Source organism: Halichoerus grypus, chromosome 14, assembly GCF_964656455.1.
Source record: "Halichoerus grypus chromosome 14, mHalGry1.hap1.1, whole genome shotgun sequence".
In the NCBI taxonomy this organism is placed as follows: domain Eukaryota; kingdom Metazoa; phylum Chordata; class Mammalia; order Carnivora; family Phocidae; genus Halichoerus; species Halichoerus grypus.
The window spans coordinates 62,930,513-62,958,256 of NC_135725.1; the positions used below are offsets into that span (position 1 = coordinate 62,930,513).

Here is a 27,744-nt window from a genome sequence, read left to right on the forward strand (position 1 = left end):
ACCCACTAGATGCCAGTAACACCACCCCTCTTCCTCCGTGACAGCCAAACATCCCTGGGGGACAGAGTCACCCCTGGCTGAAACCACTCCTTTGCACGTCTCCGCATACAACATATGCGGCTCTGGTCACACCGAAGTACACGCGGCTCCTTAAATAAAGCTTTTCCACATCCTTCCCACACCTTCACATACACAGATCCCTCCCTCCACCAGCCCTTCCCACTCCTGCCTTTGGAGCTTCGTAAAATCCAGCTCATCTTTGAGAACTCATCTTAAACATCCCTTCTTTGAGGACACCGTCCCTGAGGCTGCCGGGCAGCTCGTGGGCTCACAGCATACTTCTGGAGCCCTGGCTGCATGGATGTTCATTTTTTTTTTTGCTTGCGATTGTCTCTCCCATTGGACTTTAAACTACTTGAGGGCAAATCCCGGATCTCGTTCCTCTTTGCTCCCCAGTGCCTGGTACACGGCCTGGCACAAGGTGGGACTCAGCAAATACCATTTCATGAATTGCTATTCGCTGGTCACAGGCTATAGAATGCTCCAGTCCAAATGAGAACAGTTTCTGGATCTTAATAAAGCAGAGTCTAGTAGTGCATCCTTAAGCAGCACAAGACAATCTATCTCATCTCTTATGCGGAGAAGAACCAACTTATTATTATTTTAATCTCCGGGATGCTAGAGAGGTTTGGGGGAGTTTCCTCCCGTGACTCTGTCCTAGAGAAAACACTGGCAAGGCTTTAGGAGGTAGCACTTTCTCTTTGAAAGATGCTGAGGATAGATAGCCAACCCCAGCCAAACTTTTCTCCTTGCTTCCCTCCAAAGCAGGGGACTCCACTTCATCTTTCTTACATGCAGATCGGATCCCTCCTGTCCCAGAGCAAAGCCCCGCCCCGCGGCTCCCAGCACCCTGGGCGACGGGACTTTCTCCAGCTCTCCCCTCTGCATTGTCAAAACGGGAACAGACTGCGCAGAAGGAACGCGTTTGGTGCTGAGACCAGAGCCAGGGCAATAAGCAGCAGATCCAGACAATCTGCTCCGCTCCTCCCAAGGAGAGAGGAAAGGTTTTTATTCCTTGCTGACAACCAAGTCAGCGATAGGAAAATCTCTGAGTGACCAAAGCTCAGCAAAGCAAGAGACGCACACCCTACGTTGGTGCGCCTTGAAAATTAAAGAGCCTCTGGCTCTAAATGGCCAGGCTTCAGTGTGTGTGTGCGCGTGTGTGTGTGTGTGTGTGTGTGTGTGTTGGAGGCGGGGGTGATGGTTGCGTACTAAAAGAAAAGTCCTGGACTCTCAGATATAAAAAGCCATCGAGTCCAACCTCCACCCAAGAGGGAACTATGTTGATGATCCGTCCTACCCAGCTTGGACACCTTCCATGACAGGGACCTCTCACGACCACAGCATATGTTAGCTACCGCTCTCTAATAGAAAGCTTTTGGTCACTCTGATGGCTTATCCTTTTGTTCTAAGTCCAATTCTTTGTTCCATTTGGAGTTGGTCCAGGGATTCTTCCCCAGGAAAGACTTTAGATTTTCACCCAAATCTATTCTTCTGGTGAAACAGACCCGGTTCTGTCAGCTGTCCTCCCCGTGGCACAGTTTTGTCGCCTCTCTTCCTGACCACCCTTTTCTGGTTACCACGATAGGTCACACAATACCCCAGTTTTCTGCAGTCCTCAGAGAGCGTTCTTTGGGATCACAAGTTTTCCAGAGGGCTGAGGAGGTCCTCCTTAGCAACAAACTTTTGAAAAGCATGACAGAAAGATTTTGAGCCTACAGGATACAGGTCCCTCTTAGAATGAGCACGGCCCTGCCGGCTCCCTCTCTGATGTTTCTCACCCCCTCTGACTTTGTCTTCTGCCACTTCTTCCCATTGCCTCCCTACTCCTCTTTGCACACCTGCTTCCAATAGGACTGGACATCCTGTGCTGTCTCTGGGAGTGCTAGGCCGAGAGAAGCAGCCTAGGAGGCAGATCCCACGGGGCTAGGAGAAGCCCCTTCGAGTGGCTGAGCAGTTCTGATGGGGGACAGGTGATGCCCACTGGGAGCAAGCTCTCCGCCTGGAAGGTGTTAAGCAGAAGCACTTGGCAGCGGTATTCTTGAGGGTCCTCCACTCATGGGTCTGCTAAGGTTTGGACTAGGGGCGCTATAGTCTCTTCCAGCCCTGTGATTTGTGCTTGTGGACAAAGAATCCACAGTGGGGTTTAATGTGAACTGAGGGTTCCTGGGTGTCCGCGTGACAGTTGTGGGAGACGGACAGAAAGCCAGTCCCTTCAGTCAAACAAGCTATGGATGAGCTGGGCCCTTCGAGAAGAGGGACCAGCACACAGTGTGGTGACAGGCAAAAAGAAGGAGGGTCTGAGGCTGTCTCCTGTGTTTGGAGGACTTAAGGGATGGGGGTTTGAGTGTCCATGGGTCAGTCCTCTTTCTCGCTCTCTCTCTTGGGTGGGGGGCAGGGAGCAGTAGGTTCCTAACTGGTCCAGGAGCATGCACTGTTCTGAAAAGTACGGGGTGGCGCTTGGGACATTGTCCTGGAATGATTGGCCAAATTCCTGGACACCAGAGAGGCCACTGGGCTTATCATAAATGTGGGGTATCAGTGGTTTCCACAAGATCTTGGAATTCAAGTTTAAGAGGGAACTTCATGGAGTCCAGAGGTTGGCATGAGCTCCCACGCTGTCATCCAGCCTCCGCCACAACACCCCAGTGTTTGGTTTAAGGAGGTGATGGGTGGAACTTATCTGTCCCAGGCAGGTAGTAAGTGCCTTCCTTCCCTCTTTCTTCCTTTTGATGACAGGGAGCTCACTACCTTCTGAGACAACTCACTCCATCTTTGGGTGGCTCTGACCGAAATCTGTTTAGCTGGGTGCTCCATAGGACTTCTTATCAATCCTATGTTATCTGGGGACTCAGAAGTTATTTATTACTATTGCTTATGAAATACTAATAGCAACTACTTAGTAAGTACTACCTTGTGCCAGGTATGAGGTTAAGTACTTTATAAACTAAACACAGATGTCAGGCTCATGAAAACTCCAGATCTCATCAGGTCTCAGCAGAGGCCATTTGATCTAAGAGGCTTCATGTTCCTGAGTGTGACCTTTGAAGCCAGCAACACTGGCTCTCTCGTGGGTGGGTGAAAACAGTCTCCCTAAAGGAGGCCATGGTCACAAAGATTTTTGGGCACCTCTGGCTTCCTCTCCTCTGAGGTTTCCAAGAAGCCGGTCCTGTAGGAATGTAGTTAAGGTCCGTGGCTTCCCCCAGGGCCAGCCAGAGAGAGCCTCCTTGGAACAGCCTGCCCATCCAATGCCAAGAGACTGGGCCAAAGAGAGGTGTTCTCCAGGGAAAGTGGGGGGCCTTCCCTGGCCACCGAGGATGGCAGAAAGAGGTAATGATGGTGTCAGGTCAGGTTCCCTAGAAGCAGAGCCTGAGATAAGGTCCCTGCGGTTTATTGAGGGAGTGCCCTTCAGGAAAAACCAGCAAGGCAGGGAGGCGGGGAAGCAGGAGGAGGAGAAGGAAGGGGACGAACACAGATGTGGTTGAGGGTCGGGCTACCACGTAAAATAGAAGGCATCCAGTTACATTTGAATTTCAGATAAACAACAAGTAATTTTTTTTTTTTTTTTACTACAAGTATGTTCTAAATATGGCCTGGGACATACTTATACTAAAAATATATGCTTTGTTAATCTGAAAAGTGATTTTACCTGGATATCCTGGATTTTTATTTCCTAAATCTGGCCACCCAACTGGGATGGGTGGGCACCCTAAGTTGTGGTTTCAGGTAAAGCCTGGCCTTGGCCTGATCCTTGGGGAGGGAGTGAAAGCAGGACTGACTCCGGAGCCTAAAGCATTGCAGAGTTGTCCCTTTAAAGGGAGGGACCTGCCCTTTTGCATCCCTGTGGTCTCACGTAGCCAATGCCCTGCTGGGCTTGGTTGGGAGTTGGTGGAGGAGAAAGCTGTAACCTCCTGGAGAAGAAGATGTTTGCCTGAGGGCAATTCTTCCAGGAAAGGGGGCAGCTGTGAGTCATTAATAGGCAAACAGGCGGTGGGGGGCATAGGCCCCCCCAAGAGGACCAGCTTGGGTACCACAGGTTCTATTACATTAACTAGGGTTCTCTGGCCGAAAGGCTCTGCTCCCCGCTTCAGGAGAAGGGGTGAGAATGAAGCCTGACTCCAGGCCCGTTGATCAACTGAGCATCTCCTGTGTTCTAGGCAGGGCATACGGACACTTCTGGCACTGACCGGCCTGAGATGTGCTGCCATGTTCACAGGAGAGGCTGAGAGCCCAGAAAAGGGGCTCTTGTTTCTCCTAAGTGGGAGAGAAGACCAGAACAGATTCCACGGAAGGAATAATATCTGCCCCAGACCTTGAAAAAGGGTGGGAATTTGGCGAGGGTCCAGGGTAGGCAGGCCAGGTGGTAGTGGTGGGAAGGCTGTGGCCAAAGGCTTGAAGGTCAGAGTCATGGAGGCAAGGTGAAGAGGTACGGCCATGTAAAGAGGTCTTAACCTCAAGTCCGCCAAGAAGCTGCTATAGGGATTTTAATTCCTTTTCTGCAAACCCGTCCTTAAGTTGGGTCAGGTTGCAGATTCTGGGGCAGGTTTTGTCCGAGCTGACAAGACATCTGATTGGTGCAAAGGGCTGGATGATTTATGTTCTGACCCAAGCTAATGCTTTGGAAAAGTGCTGGCGGCCCTACTGACCTGGGGATGCCCGGGCACCTGGAGAACATCCCAGCTCCTGGCGGGGAGGCCCTGCCACCCAGCCTGGCCCCGATCCAAGGGAAGACAAGCTTCCTTCTCGCCTTTCCAGTATATCCTGAAACCAGAAGCCCCATGACACTGGCTCTGTCCCGGTTCTGGGATGTCGGCACTGGCTGAGGCAGGACACTCACACTGCTGAGAAGCCTGAGAAGTTGCTGGGACAGAGGTCCACAGGGAGGGTCAGTCCGGGAGAGCGATGGGACCCATCCCAGATCAGTGTCCCCATTTCTGGGCTGAACTTGGCCCCACACCGGTAGAGCTCGGCACCTGAGCCTTCCACCGGGCCTGCAATTTCTTTTCAGCCCTTTGCAGAGAGGAACAGGACTTATTTCAACCACTTACTTGCCGTGTGACCTTGAACATGTCACTTGGCTTTGCTGAGCCCTCTTTCACATCTCTACTAATGTTAAAAACATCAGCATTAGCAACGAATGGTCTTGCAGCTTTGCCGGCTTTCGAAGCAGCGCACTCACATAAAGCCTCATATTTAAACTTCTCTGCAAATTGTGAAGAGGGCGAGTAGGTAAGGTGGTGTTAGTATCTCCATTTTGAGGCAGAAGAAATTGAATTAAATATAAGCCATGTGACTTGCCCTAATGTTACAGCTGCTAGGCTTCTGGGCTTGGGTCTCCTGAGTGCAGACCAAGTAGATAATAATCTCTTATCAGAGTCTCCAGGAAATGCCTGAGCCAGAGTCAGCAATTTTAAAGTCTTGATGAGGGGGACCCAGGGAGCATTTGGTTTCCGTGAGTTTTCTGACACCATGGAAGCTGGGCTAGGGAGGGCAATCTCCTACAAATGGCTCTGTATTCTGTTCCGCTACAGTCTGGTGTGAATTCAAATCTCAATAGTCTTTGCTCTTAGAAATACAATAAAAAATATTTCACTCTGAAGCCATAATCCAAATTGATTGTTGGAGGAATAAAATAAGATTTGACAACATGGGGTTTCTCTGGGACCCTTGAGAATCTACAAAGGCTTTCCAGGGGTCCATGAGCTGGGGTCCTTTTAGATTCCAATATGTTTGTATTTCAGGTGACTCAAGATCTGAAGAAGGAGGGTTCTGAGGTGGGAAAGGTCTCTTCTAGCTGGGATAGAGAGTGAGCAGGGGAGCAGAACCAGAGACAGAAAGTAATAAGAACAGCTTTAATGAAGACTGTTTATTTTTTGAAGAGGTGAGAAAGAAGCAGTAGGTGCGAGATTCAGGGCCAGCATGCAGTTTCTGGCCAGACATGTAGATTCAAGTCCCAGCTCAGCCACTTCCCAGCTAATTGAATTCAGAGCAGTTGCCAGATCTCTCTGAGCCTCAGTATCCTCACCTGTAACCTAGGTGCAGGCAGAACCAGCCCCTAGCACCATTGTCAGGGGCCAGACAGGCCTGCAGCAGGCACTTAGTATGTGTTAATTCCATTGATTCCCACCGTCCCCCCCTTCCCACAAGTGGATCGTGCATCTAGAAAGTACGAAATCCTTTTTCATTAAAATAAACAAAAATTCTGTCTTCTTAGAAAAATCTGATAAAATTAACTTGTAAGCTGAAGCAAGGTTCTGCATGAATGATCAAACCATTGGCTTATTTTCTTCTGACCCTGCTAGCTCCCTCCCCCAAAACACACACACACACACACACACACACACACACACACACACACACACACACACAGAACTGGAATGCCACAGAGAAGGAATGTATCTCAGCGTCCTGCCCAGATAAATTGGAAGCCATGATGAAACCCCGAGGATTGGGGTCTGTGCTTGCACCCCGCCAGCAGGCACCAAAAAAAAAAAAATCCACAGGCCTAGTACTTGGCCCCACTGCCCACTCTGTTCCGTGAGGATGGGGCCCTGAGTGTCCCCAGAGACACTCTGGAAACACAGCTGCCAGAGACCTCTTGTTCTGATTTCCTCTGGCAGAAAGAAAGGAAGGAAATTGGAGAAAGGAAGAAGAAAGAAAGAAGAAACGAAAGCAAAATGATGGAGGGAAGGAGGCAAGGAAAGAAACCTGGTACAAATGTGAAATCAAAATAATAGACTCAGGATGGTGAGATGCATGTGAACAGAGTGTGACGCGGGCAACCCCCACAAATAGACCTTCTGTTAAAAATAGCCTTTGTCTAAATGTGGAAAGGGTGTAAATATAGTAGCGGTTTCGGCTTACTATGGAGCCGCCCCAGCTCCAAGTAACAGAGGCTTATTATAGGACGTGTGCGTCAGCAGCAGGAGAGGAGGGAGGGCAGGGAGACATCCCCTGGGCTGTGGGTACAGTACCCACCGCGGCGAGGGGTCAGCCAGCCGGCAGCTCCCTGTCGGGAGCAGGATGGCCCGAGTGCTCCGGAATGTTCTCACAGAACTCCACTGGGCAGAAAACTCGGGCCAAGCAGGGGAGGGAAGGAAGGAAGGAATCACAGCGATGAAAAGGATCTGGGGAGATTGTCTTGGAAATGGCACTCGCTCTCATCTGGAGTTTCACCAGGGAGTGCGTTCACCATCCAGCAGGCTGCCTGCTCCTGGACACTGCGGGAAGTTTGCAAAGGAGCCCCCTGGGACGACCAGACTGTAGACAGACCAGTTTCCGCAGACCCGAGTGCAGGGGACAAAGCCCCTAGAAACCTGTGGAAAGTGCCAGAAAGGACTTTGATTCCAGTCTTTCAGAAAAAGGCTTTGGGTTTTTATCTCCATGTCTCGGGCATCACTTAGTAGGTGTGTGGGGCATGGGGGCTGGGTGGCTGAGCTGGACAGCTGGGTGTGGTGGAGGGGGCTGCTTCCCTGGTCTGAAACACGACCCAGGGGAACAGAGCTGTTCTGTGGGAAGCTCATTGCTCTCCATTCTCCTGACGCAGGTGGTCAAGGGGTGACTGCCCTCGTGGGTGCTAAGACCTAGAGCGTGTCTCCCATTCCACCCCGCAGGGCCCCTCGTTGTCTTCCTGGGCTGTCACCCTTTAACCCAGGTCATGTCCCCTCCCTGTTCAGCACATGCCCGTGTACGTATCACAGGTACACACAGACAGCCCAACACACACACACACACACCCCAACATGCATATATAAACACACCAATGTTCAGTCAGAAGTCTGAGGCCCATTTCCAGCAATAGCCCTCGTACCCCTTGCTTCATCCCTACTCTGGCCCCTTGCTCCATCGGGGCCCTCCCTTTGCCCTGCTCTAGCACTCTGGGAGCTTTTCATCCCGAACCTTGAACTTGCTCCTTGGACCTAAGGTGGACCAGGCTCTCCCAGGGGGGATGGTCAACTTCTTCTCAGACATGTTTGGGGCTTGCTGCCTGAGTGTGCCCCCTATGGTTCTGCAAGGCCTGGGTGACTACCCCACTGATTCAGCTCTTGCCCCAGGATGGATGCCCTTATTGCTCACCTACATCACTACTAGAGACTGGTCCCATCCTGCCAGCTTCCCCCTAGCATCATCCAAACTGCCCTGGAGACCATCCCCAAATGCAGGCCCAGTGGTATCACTGCCCCACTCAAAATGCCCGCAATGGCTCCTCGTGACCTATAGGACAAAGTCAAATCTTGTAAGGCTCTGACTTGTCTCCCATCTGCTTTTCCAGCTATGTCCCTTGCTACCCTATACTATGCATTCACCCCACAGGCCCTGGAGATGAGCTCTTGTCCACTGGGCCTATCCCCCATTCATGCCTCTGTCAGGGACCAGGCTGGTTCCTCAGGCTGACATGCATTTCCAAATCTGTGCCCATCAAAATCCTACCCACCCTTCGAGTCCCCAGCTTTAGCAGACCATCTATCTCTTCTGAGAAGCCTTCCAGGATCTCTCTTCCCACAACCACCACCTCCTTTTTCGTCCTACTCCAAATCCTAAGTCACTTTTATATATTTAAGTGGAAAATGAATCAGGAGGCCCAATATCATGTCTGTCTAGGTGAGATGCCCTCCCATGTGCTCCAACAGAGACTTTATGTCCCTCTCTCCAAATGCTTATCACTGTGTGTATTGGAGTTGCCTCTCTCACCATTGGCCTCTCCCCACTGAACTCTGACTCTCTTAGGGCAGGGTCCAGATGGCCTTGTTCAGGCCATATCCCCAGTGCCTAGTACAGGGCCTGGTTTCATTGCATGAAACTGCAGGGCTGTCTACTTCTGCTATGGATAGAATGTTTGCGTCCCCCCACCACACCCAATTCATATGCTGAAACCCTAATCCCTAATGTGTTATTTGGAGCCTTTGGGAGGTAATGAGATCATGAGGGTAGAGCCCATAGGATGGGATCGGGGCCCTTGTGAGAAGAGGCGGGAGAAAGCTCCCTCTCTGTGCTCTCTCCCCACCGTGTGAGGACACAGCAAGAAGACAACAAAACTGGAAGCAGGTTCTCATCAGAATCCAATTCCGCCAGCACGCTTGATCTTGGACTTCCAGATCAGAATAGATCTACCTGACAGTAGAAAATTCAGTGTCTGTGGTTTACGCCATCCAAACTATGGTGTTGGTTTAGCAACCCAAGCAGACGAAGACAACTTTGTCACTGACAAACTGAGTGCTCCCCAAACATTGGGGCCTTCGTTATAGCCCTCGCCCACTTACAGCCATGTTTGGAAACCTACCCAGAAGCCTGCTAGGTTGGCTCCAACTGCCATTTGGGCCCCTAAGGATGTCCTTGAAAGTACTTTTGCCACCTCTCTGTGTTAACAGCTCAAAATCTCCAGACACTTGTTACCAGGACCCTTTTGGGCATACAATGGTTTTCTTCCTCAAAATTCTCTTTTTTTTTTTTTTTTTAAAAAAAGGTTTGAATGGCAGTCAGGACTGGCAGAAGTTGGGCTCTCATTGTGAACCGAGGAAGGAGGCTGGGAAAGGAAATGGGAAGAAAGTGGATATGCTGCTAAGCAGGCTGGTGCTTCTCCAGGTAAGTCTACCTGCCCTGGCCCCAAGCAGTCCCTTGGGCTCGGCGGGGCCTGCAGGCTCCCAGGATACAGCAGAACTAACAAACAGCCTGGAACACCAGGTATTTGGGCAGATCAGATCTTCTGCCTAGAGAGTATTAATACAGCGGAAAGAGCCCAGGTCCTGTCTCTCTTCTACCCCCTTGCTAACGGAGTTAATTTGTCCAAACCTCCCGACATCTCAGAGCCTCGGTTCTTCATCTGTAAGACGGGGATCAATTTGACAAGAACCAAAGTCAAACATGATCATTTATGACAATCTCAAGCACAGTACCTGTGCTCAGTAGATGGTCCTTGAGACCGATTGTAAATAGATTTCTATAGGCAAGTATTCTATACTGCCAGGAAATAAGCAAAGACAATGATTCAGAAAAGTGAAGCATTAGATTTCCTTGTTTTGTAAACACCTCCCAATCAGGACAAAACAAACTCTGCAAGGCAGGCTAAAAAACTTGCCACGATAGCAAGGGTTTGGGGGAAGGACAAGAAAAGAGGTCTCCTGTAGGATTATACCAGAAGAATCAGAGCCTTGAATATCTTAAATGCTCCAAAATTTGTGCCGTGGCCTATTATATAGAAATTCTTACAGCTAGGATCCAGTAATAGAATCATATGGGGGCGGGCAGTGCTTTTGGACCTATGTCCCTATGTCAGCCATCCATCTCTAATCAATCTATACTTCTCCATGTATATAGCTCTGTCTTAATTTTCCTTATACATGCACACACATTTGGTTTCATGCAACAAATGGTCATATGAGTAGGTAGGGGTGGGGGTGTAGTGAAGAGGACAAGAGCTCAGATTTTGAAGAGAAACGTTCCTGGCTTAATCCATGGCTCTGCCTTGTCTTATCCAAGTGGGGTGTTGGAGAAAACATCTAAGCTGAAAAGAAGATGATACCTGGACACATATCTACTTATCCACCTCAAAGATAGTTGTAAAGATAAGAGACAGTGTGTGTAAAACGCTTAGCATAGTGCTAACCGTATCACTGTATAAATTCACACACACATACACATAAGTATAAATGCTTATCCACATATGCAAATGCAGCCATTCATATGCATGCGCACTGACACAGAAGGACGCGTACCTACACGTGTGTGCATTCAAGTACACATGGAGACATGGGGCGTGTGCAGCTTTGCTCTATGATCTAATCGAGAGGTGGGAAATACCATTTCTCCAAGAGTAAAATAGGGGTCCTGACACATCACTGAACCTGAGTTCCTATAATATTCTGGGTGAGGAGACTGTGGGTATGCGATATTGGGCTCCAGATGCTGTGCATTCCTATTTGTGCCGAGGCCACACTTCCTAGGGACTGCTCCCAGCCAATTGGAGACTGAGTATGGCAGGGTGGGTCACAAGAGACAAGGGCTTCTCTGACAGGTGACTTTGGCTTGGCCTTGCTGAATCTTCCTGGAGCTCACAGAAGTCCAGGACACTTCTGCCCATCCTTTCTTCCTCCCTCTTGCATTTGGGTCAGACTTGCATGTGGTGCGACGGCTCTCTCAGCCTCTCCCAAGTCCGTCCCTGTTTGCTCTCAGGTGTTTCCCAGGTAAAACCCTCGTGTTTTTGATTCTGTCTTGGTGTGTGCTTCCAACACCACAGGGGAGTGTGGAGTCCCAGGTCACAGAGGAGCCTCGGCGTCAGAAGTCCCTGGAGCCCAGAGCAGAGGGCACAGACTTGTTTCCCTGCTCATGCGTGCTGTACCTCATTTAATTTGCACAACGCACGGCCAGACAATGCTTCTCAGTGTCCCCATAAGGTTAGGACACTGAGGTCTGGGAAGTTCTATGACTTGCCCAAGGTCACAGGATCAGACAGGAACATAGCCTCGTTGGGAACCCAGGCTTCCTGACCCCTGAGTCTTTGTTTTGTTTTTTTTTTTTTTGCTCTGTGAGGCCCCTTGAGCATTTTCCTGGGAGCTCCACAAGCATGATATCATATCCTCAATTTCCTGTGTGTCGAGGCAGAGTGAGTTCACCCCCATTTCACAAATGAGAAGCTGAGACTCAGAGAGGTGAGGTCAGTTGCCTGGGGTCACTAGGTTAGCATGTGATGGGGCAGGAATTAAAACCCCAGTCTCCTGCCTCCAAGCCCTGGGCCACACACCATTTGTCCCTCCTCCAAGCCACTTTGGTCCCTGCGAAAAATCTGGCAGTTGCCCACTTTGCCCGTCACTCCCCACAAACTCTCATTTCCCCTCTCTTCCTGAAAGCCCAGGTCCCAGGGTGGTGAACAGCTTGGCTGTCCCAGGTACACAGCAGCCTGGGGTCCGGCTGTGGGGAAAAGCTCCTGCTCCCACCATTGGAAACCCACCCGCTGAGGCTCCTTCCTTCTTGCTTAAAAGTGCTCTAGAGTTTCTGTGCTCACAATGCATCTCTTTGGAAGTCTGCCCTCCCAGGGTTGCCATGGTGACTATTTTGGTACTGCATGCTAGAAAAAGCCGAGGCACCTGCTGGTCACACCACCAAAACTTGTCTCTCTGAAAAATCAGCAGATGGCATTTGTCAGAAATTCCTTCTTCTCGATTAATTTGGGAAAAAGAAGAGTGTGTGGTAGTGCTGATATCCTTTAACCTGGACTGGCTGTGTTGGTGTTTCGGGGAAGATGTGAAGTTGCTGTGCACAAACCCCAGACACTTTCTCCAAAGTGGTGGGTCATTTAGTTTTCCCAGAGAGACTAAGAAGTTCTGTGATTTTAAGTCTAGTAGATGAAAACAAGAAGAAGACCATGATGTCGTTTTCCTATTAAGAGGGGTTAGGATTTCAGGGCTAGTTCTAGAAAGGCCCATACCTCACGTCTAGTAACTTCCACAAATTCTCAAACATGACTCAGGCTGGGTCCAGCTTTTAACTAGCAGGAAGGGAAAGAATTCTGAGTTTATTCAACTCCCAGCTCTGCCACCTATTAATTGTGTGACTTTAGACCAGTCTCTCAGCACACTTCAACCTCAGTTTCCCATCTGTAAAACCGTGATGATAATAGTGTTTATCTCACAAGACTGTAATGAGGATTATATGAGATAGTTACCATCATCATCATCATCATCATTATTCACTAGAATTAAATTTAGGCACAGAGAGATTGACCCATCTGTATGTTCATGTGGCTTTTACACATAAGGGTGCTCGTGAACATCTATCAATTAAGTGGACTGTCTAAGCAGTGATAAAATAGTTAAAGCAACATTAAAAAAATCCGCCAAAACTTCTGGGTGCCCATGGTATAATGTGTCTCTAACTTGTTATCTTGTTCTGCTTTTCTAGGAACTTATTGCCACCATTTCTCACATCCTGGCTTTCACACACCCTTTTCAGTTTGCGATACGATTTGTTCCCAGTGTAACTCTGACTGTAGGTGTGAGCCGGTTCCCTAGGCATACATTGACTACCACCTCCTAATTTTGGACTAGGTACTTTCAAGAGTCTTCTGTAGAACAGGTTATGCAGTCTTCTACCCTTCTTTCGTCTTGGTTCTCTGGGAAGAGGAGCCTGTGGTTTGCACCTGCAATGTGATTCTATATCGAGGCCTGGTAAGTGTGGCCTCTCCCCTCGTGGTGGGGACAGACACTGCTGATCAATCACCACCCTCCTCCCACTGAGCCATGAGGTGCCTGGGAAGCTTCCTGAGGACAGTGCTGAAGGCGGCCACTGCCGATTCATGGGCTTAACACAGCAAAGCAGGAAGGCTGATGCTAATCCCAGTTCTGCCTTTAACTAGCTGTGTGAACTTGGGCAGATCATTTCCTTCTCTGAGGCTCCGTTTCCATACCTGAAATGAGAAAGGGAAGGAAGGAAGGAAGGGGAATAATCTTCAATTCCTTCTAGTTCTAAAAGTGTCCTTACCCTCCCTACCCACCCCCACCACATACGCACACTCTCCCACCAGGTGGGCTTCCCACACCCAAGGCAGGCTCTGATCTGTTCCTCTCCTGGGGCTTGTCCAAATGATCAGATTTTATCAAACATCCTGGGGTGGCTGCGTGCTAAATAAAACATTCTCAGATGCTCAGAATGATCAAATCCCAGCATTTCCGAGCTGAAAGTCACCCCAGAGCACAGTAAACGGAATCCTCCATATTAAAGATGAGGAAACTAGAACGAGAGAGGTTCCACGACTTCCCCGCAGTGCCCTCCCAGCACGTTAACAAGTCCATCTGGTCTCCCTCTGGGGAGCCAGCGGCTCTGAGATCTGGGCGGTCCCTCAGTCACGTGACCTGGGCGCCACTGCCCACAGGTGCCCGCGGAAGAATTTAGCAGAACAGGAGGTAGAGAGGCTGCCCAGAGCCTTCTCTTTGACCAGAGGGGCAGGGGAGGCAGGCAGCCTTGGTGGTGTAAGAGCCCGAGGTTCTGGTGTGCGGTGCTCACCGTGTTGGGTGAAGGCTGTGGTGTCCGTGACCAGGGCGGGTTGCTAGTGGGGGGTGGGGTGGGGGTGCCTTCCAATGTGTAATCTCACTTCATGGTTTGGGCATCTTCCTGCCTGGCTACCTATGTCTGTGAACTATCTAATATTCTTTAATAAATTCTCTTTTTACTGAAACGAGCTAAGGTGGGTTCTGTTGTTGATACCCAGAGTCCCGACTGGCACACCAACCCTTGAAAGGAAAGGAAATTCTAAATATAAATGCCACTTCACAGACACTTGTTAATCCTCTCTCTTCTCCTCCGCCCTCCTGCCTTCCTCTGTCAGGCCTGTCAAACTCATCAAGGCAGTGCATCATGGAAGCATTGTGGGGCCTGCGAAGAGGGATATGTTGGATCTAATAGTCCCACAAAATGACACTGATTGTTCGAAAATGCTTACACAGAGGCACAGCTCCTCAATGGGAAGGGGGAAGAATCACAAGGATTTGTGATGGCTGCCCAGGGTGGGGTCAAGGAGGGGCAGATGTCCCTGTAACTCCTCACTTCCCATCTGCCCTGGTTTAGAGTTCAAAATATTAACAAGGATAATGTGGGAGCATTTTTCACTGCTTCATGTATGAGTTTGAATTAGAGTGGCTTCCTAGCTTGACCGTCCTGTTCTTTGCCCAGATCCCTCCTTGGAAAGATTTGCCCATTGCAGTAAGAGGTACTTACAGGTCCACTTGCTTGAAAGGACCTTTCATGCAATGACAAAGCAATCACAGACAATCCTACCAAACAAAAAAGTGCAGGAGGGGAAATGAAGAGCAGCATAGCAAAGGGGAGGCTGCAAACATCCGGAGTGAATCCTCCTTACCCAAACTCCACAAATGGCAATTGTTCATACACTCTTTTGGCCAGGAATCCTGACAGGCAGGGGCTGGTAGTGTATGGAGCAGGGACTCAGATCTGAGTTCAAGCACCAACTCTGACACCCATCAGATGAATAACTTGGGCTCCTTGGGCAAATCCTCTAACCTCTCTGAGCCTTGGTTTCCTTTATTCTATATATTGTATATATTTACAGTCTCTACTGCATTTTCACTATTTGTGATAGTTGTGGTCTATGAAGTCACTGGGAATACTGCATTAACAAATACTGAACTGTAACTCCTAGGGGAAACACAGGGCTGGGTTCCCGTGAGCCTCTGGTTGCAACACTCCTGTCAGCAGTAAAACATGACCTTGTTTGGTTGTTTCTGCTTAAAGACACCTTATGTAATATCACTGTTGATTCATTAACATTGAACTCCTGGCCAATAGCACTATAATTCCTGACTAAATGAAGCTCTTCTAACACATGGTTTCTCCAGAAAGCATATCACAACTTCTTGTGCACTATGCTTGGGAACATTTTTTTTTTTTTAAAGATTTAATTTATTTACTTGACAGAGAGAGAGCATAAGCAGAGGGATCCGGAAAGGGAGAAGCAGGCTCCCTGAATTCGGGGCTCAATCCCAGGACGCTGAGATCATTACCTGAGCTGAAGGCAGACACTAACCGACTGAACCACCCAGGCACCCCAGCTTGGGGACATTTTAAACAGCAAAATCACCAACAAAAAAAAAAAGCACAAAATTGTGAAAAGCATGGCACTTAATAGACCCTGAAAGATACTGGTTTACAGTATGAGAACTGAAACAAGAAGGCAGAGCTTCACCTTGTTTGACTTCAGCTGGGAATATGTACAATGGGCAACCCAAATTATTCACTGCTCTGCCCATGTCTACAAATGACAATAAAGTGCCATGAGTATTAATTTGGGGGTTACAAGTAAATGCTAATGAACAGGCAAATTTGCATATATGGAATCTGTGAATGATAAGGACTGACTATACTGTATGTCAATTTATATATTGTTACCTTGCTTCACATAGTTTTTGTCAGGACCAAATGCATAGGAGAATGTGTCGTAAACCATGAGGCACAGTACGAGTGAATGTGATGATTATATAACGCCTGTGCCTGGTGGATTCTGGCTCTTTCTTCAGACATCAGTTCAGGCATCACCTCTTCCAGGGAGTCTTGTATTAAAGGCAAGGACCTAAGTACAAACTAGAATGGGTTCCTGAGTCACCTGGGTGGGGAGGAGGGAAAAGAAGGTCAAGAGGAAAACTCATTTGCCTCATTCACATTCTCACTTTGTCCAGGAACCTAGATGCAAGGGCACACATAGCCAAGTGGCAAAGTCAGGATTTGCATCCAGGTCTCTGACTCCAGAGTTAGCAGCCTTAACCTCTAGAATTTACTAGTAACAAATTTAGTCACATTATCATCAAAACAAAAGCACATCACCTAAAAATTCCTGGAGAGAACTCATGGACATTTCAGGATACATCTCTGCACCCCTCTGAATTGTGCTAAAGGCTGTAAGCCCCTTTTTCTGCCTCCTTCACATTGTCACCCCGGTGACGATGCATCCGCAGAGAATACCAAAGAGGCTCCTGTGGTGGGGACACTCCCTGATGGCCTCACCCCAGCCCATTTTCCCTCTGCTGCCTGCATGTTTATGGGGATATGGGTGCCCTGAACAAAGGCAATATTTCCTGCAACTACTAGCCTAAGGAACTCATTCATTCCACAAATATTTACCCAACAGCTACTGTATTCCAAGACTTGTATAAATGGTGGGGTGTATTGACATTAGTATTAGGGTGTGGATATCATATTTACCTAAGGAGAGATAGTCAGGCCCAGTGGTTGAGAATATGTATTCTGTTCCTCAATTTCCTCTTGTGTGACATGGAAAAATCCTAGTACTTACCTCATGAGTTGATATGAACCTAAATAGGTTAATACATGTAAAATTTTGGACCAGTACCTACCATGTAATAAGCCCTCATTAAATATTAGCTGTTATTAATTTAAGTGACCAACCCTATGAGTGAGAGAGAGAGAGAGAGAGAGAGGAGAGCTGTGCCAGGAACTATATAAGCCATTTCTTTCAAAGTGCAGGTGCTTCCGATGCAAGGTGGGATCTGAAGTATCATATTGATTGGGTGTGGACTTCACCTTATGAACTTACCTGAGAAATTAACCCCTACTTAAGCCCAGCATGTCAGTAGTAGTGGTGGTGGTAGCAGCAGTAAGTATTTACTGAGCCAATATGTATCAGGCCACGGTGCTAAGTGTTTTGTCTATGTTCTTTAACGTAATTCACACAATAGTCAGTACTATTATTGTTCCCATTTTCAGGTGAGGAAACTATAGAGCAGTAAAGCAGTGTGCCCCAAGTTACAGCTGACACGTGGCCAGGTGAGGAGGTAACTCAGGTTTTATAAGTGCAAATGCTATGCCTTAGCCAATAAGCCATACTGTCCTTGCGGAGCTCACAGGCTCCGGGGACAGCTAGCAGTTTGAAACAAATAATCGCAGGAGGTTGGAAAAGTGCCGGGAGAGGTGGCATAGTAAACCAGCTCTTCTCAAACCTGTCCTCGCCCCTCCACTCACTTGTTGGTGCCTGGATGGCACGGACCAGATCTTACCCATCTTGGTTCGCCTTGCACCAGTGAGGTGCTCGGTAAATATTTGCTGGTTCAGTTGGATTTGAATGAGATATAATGACTCTTTCAGATGGCTAATGATTTCTCTAGTGTGGATTACAAGCCCTAAGGGTATGTTATTGTTTCTGAAGTTGGAGCCAGAAATGACAGTCTCTGTTTAAGGATGTAAGAATGCTCAAAATAAGAATGAGGTTTGTTGCAGGCAAATTTGCTAGATGTGGGTTCCTTTGGTTTCTGGGTCACTTACAACTGGCTACCTTGGACTCTTGTACATTCCAAAAAGCTCCTGGCTGCGCTGTTTCCCTGAGTCATGAATTGAAAATGCAAAATTAGAAGGCAGATCTTATCCTTGCAGTGAAAACCCCACACGCTACATTTCGTCTGTAATAGCTCCCTCTGCGCCAATCTGACCCCTCCCCTGATGCTCTGCTCCTCCTGTCACTCAGGGGAAGGGAGATTAGCACCATTCATGCCATCTTTGGGAAGTTCTAAGCCCCAGGAAGGGTCCTTTTACTAAGTGAAAGCTGCCTGCCTCGAGCTTTCTCCCACTTGTCCTGCCTCACCAGCCCAGGACCATGAGAAGCGCCATCAGCTTCCTTTGCCTCAAGACAGTCTCTTGCTATAGATGTCAAGACATATGGCCAGTTCTGCACAATAAGTAAGCATCAGTGGGGAACTGCCATGAGTAGGGACACGAGAGAGGCAAGCCTTTCTCCTTGCACATCTCCTGATGTACAGATTGGATTCACACGGCGAGAAGCAGAACCAGGAGAAAAGGCCATTGGAGAAGGCCTTGAAAAAGGACATTGGCCCAGAGTGAGGAGATTTGGGGTTGAAGCACATCATTCTACTTATCATGAAGTAGAGGTGCCTACACCTCTGCTCACAAGGAGGAGACGTGGCAAGGTCAAAGTGGCACATAGCCTAAATGTGCCGGTGACCAAGAAACACCAGCCTAACATTCAGAAAGCCATGACCCCCTATTTATATTTTTACTGAGGTCTCTTTAAATGGCAAAATGGAGAAGTATCATTGAGTGAATCACAGCAAAATTCTTCTTCACTTGCGCATTTCCCCAAAGTTGGCCATGCTTTGATAGCTGTACACTTTCTCCCATCTGGAAGCTCCTTTCTTCCTTTTCTCTCTTCCCAAACCTGTAAACCAAATTCTCTGATGCAGAGGATGGGCAGCAGAAGAAAGCCAAACTCTTGATTCCCTGTATCCTTTCTTGCTCCCACCCTTAACTGAGTTGTTCACATTTACTCCATTCTTCCAAGAGTTTTTAAAAAAGTTTTCAAAGGCATATAAGATACGTGTTTCAGTGGGAAGAGCCTGGGCTGGGAGAGCAGTGTTTACTCCTCTAAGCAAGTTAGCACTTTTGTCTCCTCCTACTTCTCAATTCACTGCAGGAGACTGTAGGGGCTTGGGGCGGGGAGTGGGTGCGGGGTGGGGGACAGACACAACCAAGCCTGGGTTCAAATTCATCTCCGCCATTTGCTGCCGATGTGATCTTGGGCAAGTCATTTAACCTTCCTTGAGCCTCAGTTTCATCATCTGCAAAACGGGATGACATACCTACTAAGGCTTTGGAAAGATTAAATGTAAGGCATCTAGAATGGGCCTGGAAACAATATACCTCTTCCATAGCAAGTCACATCTAGTCAGCAACACTGTGCTGGGGTCTAGGGGAGGTGCTCACACATCCGAGACTGAGTCTGTTTCCTGGAAAAATTCGTGGGCTAGTAGGGGAGAAAAGACAGGACAGTAATCCCAGTAAGAGAAAATAGAGCCTGCCGAGGGGCCCGCGCAGGGCCGTGTGAGAGAGGAGGCAGGCAGAGCCCAGAAGGGCCCCTGGAAAGGTGGAGTGTGAATGGGTTATGGCTGGATGGTCAGGTCTGGCCATAAAGGCAAACAGAGGAAAGGAAGGTGTGGTGCCTGGACTGGGAGAGACAAGTGGAGCACTGAATGCGTAGGCAGGAGGGCTGGACAGCGGATGGAAGCTGGCTAGCTGTCTGAATAAGGACTAGCTTTCTTGTCTCTGAGCTAGAGCTGCAAACAGGCCCTCCAAATGAACTTTTGCACAGGCTCACAAGCAAAAGCCAGTTCAGAGAGCTTTAATGCTGTCTTCCACTCCCCCAACACCAAGTGGGGAGAGAGGGAAGGATTGCAAGGCAGAAGGGGTCACTGTTTCTCACTGCTCCCAGCAGGTTTGGTGCCAATGACTCCAATGGAAGACGGAGACATTCTGACGGCCTGGGGTCGCCAAGGAGACAAAGTCCCTCTGAGTCCCCTCGCTTGCCCCGAAGCAGGAGCAGGTGTGGGTCTCAGCACCCCAGGCCTCTCGGATGGATGGTCATCAGCTCTTCTCATTTCTGAGGCTGGCTGGGCATAGCTCTAACTTTTGTTCAGAGTCCTCGCCTGGACTGTTTCGTCAAGAGCGACATGAGTTCTTTAACAATGTGTAACTATAACCTGTCACGCTTTTACCATTTCAAGCATAGTGATGGCTTCTGCATATAAACTGCTGATGACATCTGGCATCTTTGTATTTATTTATTTATTTTTTTTAATTTTTTTTAATTTTTTTTTAAAGATTTTATTTATTTATTTGAGACAGAGAGAATGAGAGAGAGAGAGAGAGAGCACATGAGAGGGGGAAGGGTCAGAGGGAGAAGCAGGCTCCCTGCCGAGCAGGGAGCCTGATGCAGGACTCGATCCAGGGACTCCAGGATCATGACCTGAGCCGAAGGCAGTCGCTTAACCAACTGAGCCACCCAGGCGCCCTGGCATCTTTGTATTTAAAGCCTACCTGTTTCAACCACTTCAGGACAATGTGATCTGTTTATGGACTCCAGGTCCCCCCAAAAGAGTTTTCCCTAGGGCTCTTAGCAAGATGTTTGAATGCCAGGTTCAGGCAGACAAAGGTCTTTCTGTTGGTTCAAGAGAAGGTCTGTGAGATGTAGCATGAGAACTAGAAGGCCCAGGAAGAGGACAGCAGTGGCAGAAAGAGCACTGGGGAGAGGCCTGGGGCATATCATAATGACTCAGAAGAAAGGCAAGGGGCTGGACCAGGCACAAGGCAGAAGAGAGGATAGACTCAAGAAATAAAGTCAAGGGCAGACAGTGACTCTAAAGAAGTGAGACAGGTACCAGCCACAGGTAAGGGAGGAGGTGGGCTACCTCTTCCATGTCAGTGAGGTAAGGGAGTTCCCTTCCAGTGCATTGTCTTTTCTCTGTGCAAGAGGAGAGCTCGTTCTCTGGAGGTAGGATGCTGGACTGGAGGTGGGGAGAGGTGTCTGAGAGGCGTGGGCAGGGCTGACAGAGGCCACAGGGGCAGGAGGGGGCATTCAGAACTCCAGTGAGAGTGGCTCTCCCTCTTCACACCCTCCACTCCCCAGGACTCCCCACAGGAGACAAATGCTAAATACAATTGCCAGCTGGACCACAGGGGTGGATCCTGCTTGCCCTGGGATCTCAGGAGGCACAGCCAATCGAAGTGATCAACGGCCCTCTGAAAGCTGGCCAGTTGGCCTCAGGAGGTTGTTGGAAAGTGATGGATGTGAAATGCCCAGTGAAGAAGCAGGCATGTGCTCAATGTCAGTTCACTGTTTCCTTCCTTTTCCTCATTTTTAGAGGCATTTCCAACTTTACAATGTTCAAGCTAGAAAGGATCACATGGTTAAATCCTCCCATTTGCCACAGGGGAAAGAGGCAAGTACGAAGTGGAATGGTGGGTGCTCCAACAGAACAAGCGGGGTCATATGGGAACACTAGTGAAGGACACTTAATCCCGCTCTGGCTGGGGGCGAAGTCCCCAGGAGGCTCCCCACTTCACCCCCAGGCCCTGGCTCTTTGCTGGGCCCCTCCCACGCGTGTAGGCACACACCCACGCTGGCTTCCAGCCCTGGCTGCCCCTGGGAATGGTCTTACAGGGTGGAAAGCTCTTAGGATACTTTACTAGGACTAGAATATCATTGTGGAAAATCTCCCCAGGCTCCAACCGCTGACTCATCCCTTGAGCCTTGTCCAGGAAATCAGTCTCCAAGATTGCACAAACTCACATGCGGAACAGCTATCAATATGTTCGCATTTGTATCCATGTCAATCTCCTTCCCTTATTCCTTGATATAATGAGTTATCTAATTATGGTGACATCTGTTGAGGAGGAATCTAGCTTCCCTCTCCCTGCTCAGAATCCAGTACAGGGCTCTTTTTGGGGGAGATCAGATGCTTCAGGGTTTGTGGGGGAGAGGCAGAACCCCAACAGGAATCAGCCGTGGCTGCCACATGACTTGTGCTGTCCCTAGCACCGAGCCCCTCCCTACCCCCAGCAGCGTCTCAGGGATGGGCAGACCTGCAGAGGGAGCTGAGAGAGCCGCAGGCTCCCTGCTCCCAGGTCTCCGTACTCCCAGCCCAGGCTGTTGAGAAGTCAGCGGGGAAGGCAGAAGCACATGTGCGGCTTGCTTCACCTTTGTCTAATAATTAACGTGTTTGCTTTATTTTAACCCAGAAATGAGTTTACCTTGGCGAACCATCGTGTGACCTGGAAACTGATGTATCTACAACTCTTCCTCTCTTGTGTCAGCGTTCCTCAAAGCCAGATTTTAAGTCCTGGCCAACATTCATTCATTCATTCATTCATTCAACAAATACTTGTTGAGCGCCTATTAGACACTAGGGGCCCTGAGATAAATAAGCACAGTCTTCTGAGAATTTAACATTTAGTGACGCAAATGATAGCCACACAGGAAGATGATGCTGAGAGAGACTTAGAAGAAGGGGCCACCCGGTCCAGGGTTCCCCCTTTGCCATCACCCCAAGGTGTCTTTAAAAACCACAGAGTCCTCACCTCTCATGCTGAGCCCCCAAAAGACTCAGGGTGGCAAAGCCCAACATGCCAAACCACAGATTCCGCAGGACCAATGACATCCCATTGAACTTAGATTCATTTTGTTGGTGCTTCTCATTGTTCTTTTTCTCAGGAGAATTCTGAGCAGGTTTGATTCATGTTTTCAAGCTTCCTCTGTTTTCAGGGTAAATGTGACTGTTGTACATACTTCTGGCAGAATTTCTTTTCTTGATATGTTAGTCCTAATTAAAGTGAGGGAACAGAGGACACACCTCTCACACAGCCCTGGTAAGATCTTTCTCTATGCCCTAGTGCTCAGTGTCCTTTGGAAGCATTTTTTCAATTAAAAAAAATTCTTCCACTCATTTTTCTAGGAAATTCCTAATGGTGTAGTCACTAAAAAGCAAAACTCTTGAGAATCTAATGATCCCAATAATAGAACTGGAGGGCTAGGTAGGACCTTCAAGATCATGTAATCAATTCTCTTCATTTTGTGGATGGGAAAATCAAGGCACAGAGTGGGGTTTGGAGAACACATATGGCAGGGTTTGCCCCGTGCTCCTTCCGTACTCAGATTCTTAGCTTCTTGTCATTACCCACATCGTTTGTTTTTCCCTTTAAAGATCAAAGTATCTTTGAATATAAAATAATACTTTTTTCCAGCATCACAAATAGTTAAATTACATTCTACAGGTTATTTTCACTCACTCATTCGATCATTATTGATTCATTCTATAAATAGTTATTGAGCACATACTATGTGAATGCATTTTGCTACTCACTGAGGAAGACCCAAAAATGAATAAGACACAGTCTTTATCCTCAAAGGCTCAAATCTATTATGGGTGATAAGACATGGACACAAATAACTTTAATATAATAGCAATAATAATAATAGCCATTGCTTATCCAAAGCTCATTATACTTCAGGCACTGTTCTTAGCCTATCACAAATATTAGCTCATTAAATCCTTACAGTGACCTTAGGAGAAAGATATTATTATTATTATCCCCATTTTTATCAATGAGGAAATCGAGGCCCAGGAAGGAAGGAAGAGAACTTGCCTGAGGTCACAGAGCAAGTGGTAGAGCTGCTATTTGAATCCAGACAAGCTGATTCTAAGATGAAAAACAATCACTGCAATTAGAGAGGAACATCTGAGGAAGCATGAAAGCCCCAAGAGGAAAGGTCCTTTCCAGGTGGGGAGAGGTGGAAGGCTTCGTGGAGGGAGGAAGTGGCACTTGAGTGGATTGCCAGATTTAGCAAATCAACATTATGTGCCAACTTGGTGTGGAGGTAGGTGGACACAGGAGGTAACTGCATCGGGGCAATGTGAGGACTTGCAAGAGAAGGACATTCTAGAAGCAGTGGTCCAGGGGGGCCTGGCTGGCTCAGTCAGTTAAGCATCTGCCTTCGGCTCAGGTCATGATCTCGGGGTTCTAGGATGGAGCCCTGCATCGGGCTCCCTGCTCAGGGGGAGTCTGCTTCTCCCTCTCCCTCTGCCCCTCTTCCCCGCTTATGCTCTCCCTCTCTCAAATAAGTAAATAAAATCTTAAAAAAAAAATCTCTCTCTCCCTCTTCCTCTGTCCCCTCCCCCCCCCAAAAGGCACACATTCTCTCTCTAAAAGAAAAAGGGAAAAAAAAGAAGCAGTGATCCAACTGGTCTCCTTATGCCAAAGACTCTCCCACTCCTTCCAATCCCCTTACCCATTTCATCTGAAAAAAGGGATGATCATGTCACTCTCTACCTAAAACATTTCAGTGATTCCCCAGCGCCCTCAGGATTCGGTTGGGACTCCTTCACCTGAGATTTGCCCCTCCCTCATTTATTCACATCTGCTTGCTCATTCATTCCATTTCTCAACCTTATGGCAGAGGAAATTCCATCACCATAACAACCGACTGCTCAAAAGCCTCAGTGGTTTCCCATTGCCAAATGGTACCAGTTCTCCAGACCGGCTCTCAGGGCTGTCCACAGTCCAGACCCTCATATCCACCCACCTCTCCAGAAAGAAACAACCCGCTCTAACTGGGTTTTTCAGAATTCAGGAGCACATCCTGCTCTTGGCCAACCCCATGCCTTGGCCCATCACATCTCAGAAAATGAGTCATTCTTTGATCAGGCTGTACCCATTCCCTTTGACCCCACCCAACCCAATCTCCCCGCCTCACAACACTTTCAGCCTCTGCTGGCCTCTCTGCTTTTCCACACCCAGCCTCGTGGTGGATCCCAGCTTTTGCTCCCTGCAGAGCTGCAGCAGGCCCCTTTATTTCTAGAAGGGCGTCTGGAGTGTCATTCCTAGGCCTTTGCTTGCAGAGATGATTATTTTATTTCGGTGTGTTTCTGTTGGCAGCAGTGTGAGCATCACACATCCAACTCAGTGTGCGATGTGCATCAAACAGTGCTCTTACAAGAGGAGTAAACAGTGAGACGAGCAAGTGGCTGTCATTTGTCTCAAAATGTCTCCATTCTGAGGATTGCAGACTGCAGATAAGACCTGTCAATCAACAGTCATGAATATTGTTAAAACTGGCAATGACACTTTTCGAACTTTTTTTTAAAGAAGGAAGTCCAAATTCCTTAGCCAGCCTTCTAAAATCAGTTTCCCAAGAGCTCATTAATCAATCAATGAATTGATTAATTCAATAAATATTTATGGACTGTCTACCACATGCCACGCACTTTGATAGGTGCCTCAGTACCACACAAAAGGACAAAATCCTCACTCTCCCGGAGCTTTGCGTTTTGGTAGGGAAGTAGACAACAAATGCCGAAGCCAGAGGTCAGCAGACTATGGCCCGTAGGTCAGTTCCAGCTTGCCGCTGGTTTTCTGTAAATAAAGTTTTATTGGAACACAGCCATGTTCATTTATTTATGTACTGTCTATGGCTGCTTTTGCACTACAACGGCGGAGCTGAGCAGTTGTGATGGAGACCGTATGGCCTGCAAAGCCTAAAATATTTACCATCTGGCCTTTATAGAAAAGTTTGCCAACCTATGGCCTAGAAAAGTAAGTATATAATATGTCAGGTGACAATTCATATCATGAAGGAAAATGAACAGGTGTGAAGATAGGAATGTTAGAAAGGAGTGTCCTCGGATGCACACTCTGGTAATGAGGCCATTGAGGAAAGACCTGAAGGACGGTAGGGAGCAAGCCACAGAAACGGGTAACCAACTGAGGCAAGGACTCAGAGTGGAAACACGAGTGCAAAGGTCACGCCACGGATGCGTGTTGGGCACATTCCGAACATCAGGACGGCTGTGGGGTTGAAGCCGAGTGAGAAACGGGTGTAGGATCCGAGGGATGGTGAAGGGCCAGATCGCAATGACGGATGTCGGTTTTATTCTGAGAGGTGTGAAGCCATTGTAAGATGGGGGCAGAAAATGGGTTTGAGTTTTGAAGGATCTCTTTGACTGCTGTGTCACAGAAAAGGGGACAGGATTTCAGGTCAAGGGTGGAAGCTGAGAGGCCAGTGAAGAGGCTTCTATAAGCCCAGGTCGGAGATACTGGTGTCTTGGATCAGGTCCATGGTGGTGGGGGGGTGGGGTGGGGGTTGGGGAGCATGAGGAGGTCAGGGTAGTCATATTTAGGGTGCAGTTCGAAGGCGAGCCAGTAGTCTTCCCTGATGGATTCGATGGAGGGTAAGAGAGACTCCACAATTTGGGGGCTGAGCAGCCCGCAGAGTGGAAGTTACGAGATGGAAAAGGTCCAGGGAGACCAGGCTGGGGGTAGGGAGCGAGTGGACGTCAGGATTTCTGCTTTGAATGTGTTATGTTGAGTGTTTATTAAGGACAACGGGAAACAGGCAGCCCCAGCCACTTTCCACCAGCTCTCGTCCGCTCACCTCCTCGGGGCCTACGGGGCCCTGCGCGCTCCCGCCCGCTTCCCGCCTGTGCTCAGGCCTGTGCTCGGCAGTGCAGGCCTCCGCCTCTAGAGCAGGCCGCACGCCTTTCCTCCTGATGGGCCTCCCCGGCGGGGCTCCCTGGGACGCCGTCTCCCCACTCCTTTCCCGTCGGCTGCAGGGCATCCTGCAGCTTGTCACTTCAATGTGACCTCCTGAGAAAAGGTCTTGTCAGCCACTCTACCTCAAGTAGGCCTCCCCTGTCATGCTCTACCTCAGCCCCGGTGAAATCCCGGTGGACCGCTTGTCCATGTTTTAATTATTTTATTTATCTGTTTGTTTACTTTTCTTGTGACAGGCCCCTGGTCTTTCCCATGCCCTACGAAACAGAAAACCATAGACAATACGTAAATACGCGAGAAGTCTGCCTCTGCCTTGTTCGTCACGACATCCCCGGGCCTAGCGGAGTCTCTGCCATGTAACGTTCAACTTTCTCTTTTTCAGCCATGAAACCGTTTCCTCCCGCTGAAACCCTGTGCAGAAGTGCAGGCCACGCATTCATTTACTCATCGCACAGATTAAAAAAACAGGTGTGCCTCCGGTTGGGTCGGCACAGGGGGGCCCGTACTGCGGCCCCTGACCTGAGAACCGTTGTTCTTGTCGCACAGGATACCGCCCACGCTCCAGCTATCAGAGCGTCAGGATGTCCAAGGGGTTGTATTTCCTGGGGGCAGTTAAATGTCAAAAGGAAGAAAAAAAGAAAAGGATACCAACGTTTAAGATTGGCAACATCTAATTCTGCTAAATAAAGATATGAAAAAAATAAACAGCTCCCCTCTTAGACTGCGCTGCCGGAGGAAGTATCTTCCCAAGCCTCGCAGCTTGAGGCAGCCCAAGTGATATTACCTCCCGACACTCTGGGCCCCCCGGAGGTTGGCAGGGTCCTGGTGCCGGGTGCGGGGGGGCAGGCGGACAGAGGCTGCCCCTCGACTCTTGTTTCCATAGGCGGCGAAGTGGGATTATCCAACTCTCAGAAATTCTGCCCGGAAGTAACAAGTTCTTTTCACTCACATTTCATTGGTAAAAACAAGTCACTTGTCGAGACCTCAGTGAGATGGGGGCCAGGAAGATGAATCCTCCCGTGTGTCTGGAAGGTGAGAGGGTCAGAGTAGACCAACACTGAGGACTCCTCCAGCTACCATGGATGCTGACCATCGTTTTATAGAAGTAATGGCACATTAGTACCTGAAACAGAAGAAGGACATCACATCAGAATAAAAACAAAACTTCAGGTTGAGTGAATTAGCCTTATTCCAACCTTGCTCTTTGTCCTTCTCTTTCTCACCTTCACCGTGGACCGGAGGAAAGCAGTCGTAGATTGGTGCTGGTCCCCAGGCCAGCACTGGTTAATCAGTGGCCTGATGCACTGGAGGAGTTCCCACCTCCTTGCCCTT

The 27,744-nt window shown here is 48.7% G+C and overlaps 1 long non-coding RNA gene across 1 annotated transcript; it reads left to right on the forward strand.

The window, feature by feature from the left end:
* The first annotated feature begins 7,027 nt into the window (after positions 1-7,027).
* On the forward strand, positions 7,028-27,529 carry LOC144380160 (uncharacterized). The gene is made up of 3 exons (XR_013443990.1): positions 7,028-7,466; positions 9,524-9,642; positions 26,795-27,529. It is a non-coding gene; the product is annotated as an uncharacterized LOC144380160 (long non-coding RNA).
* Positions 27,530-27,744: the final 215 nt, after the last annotated feature.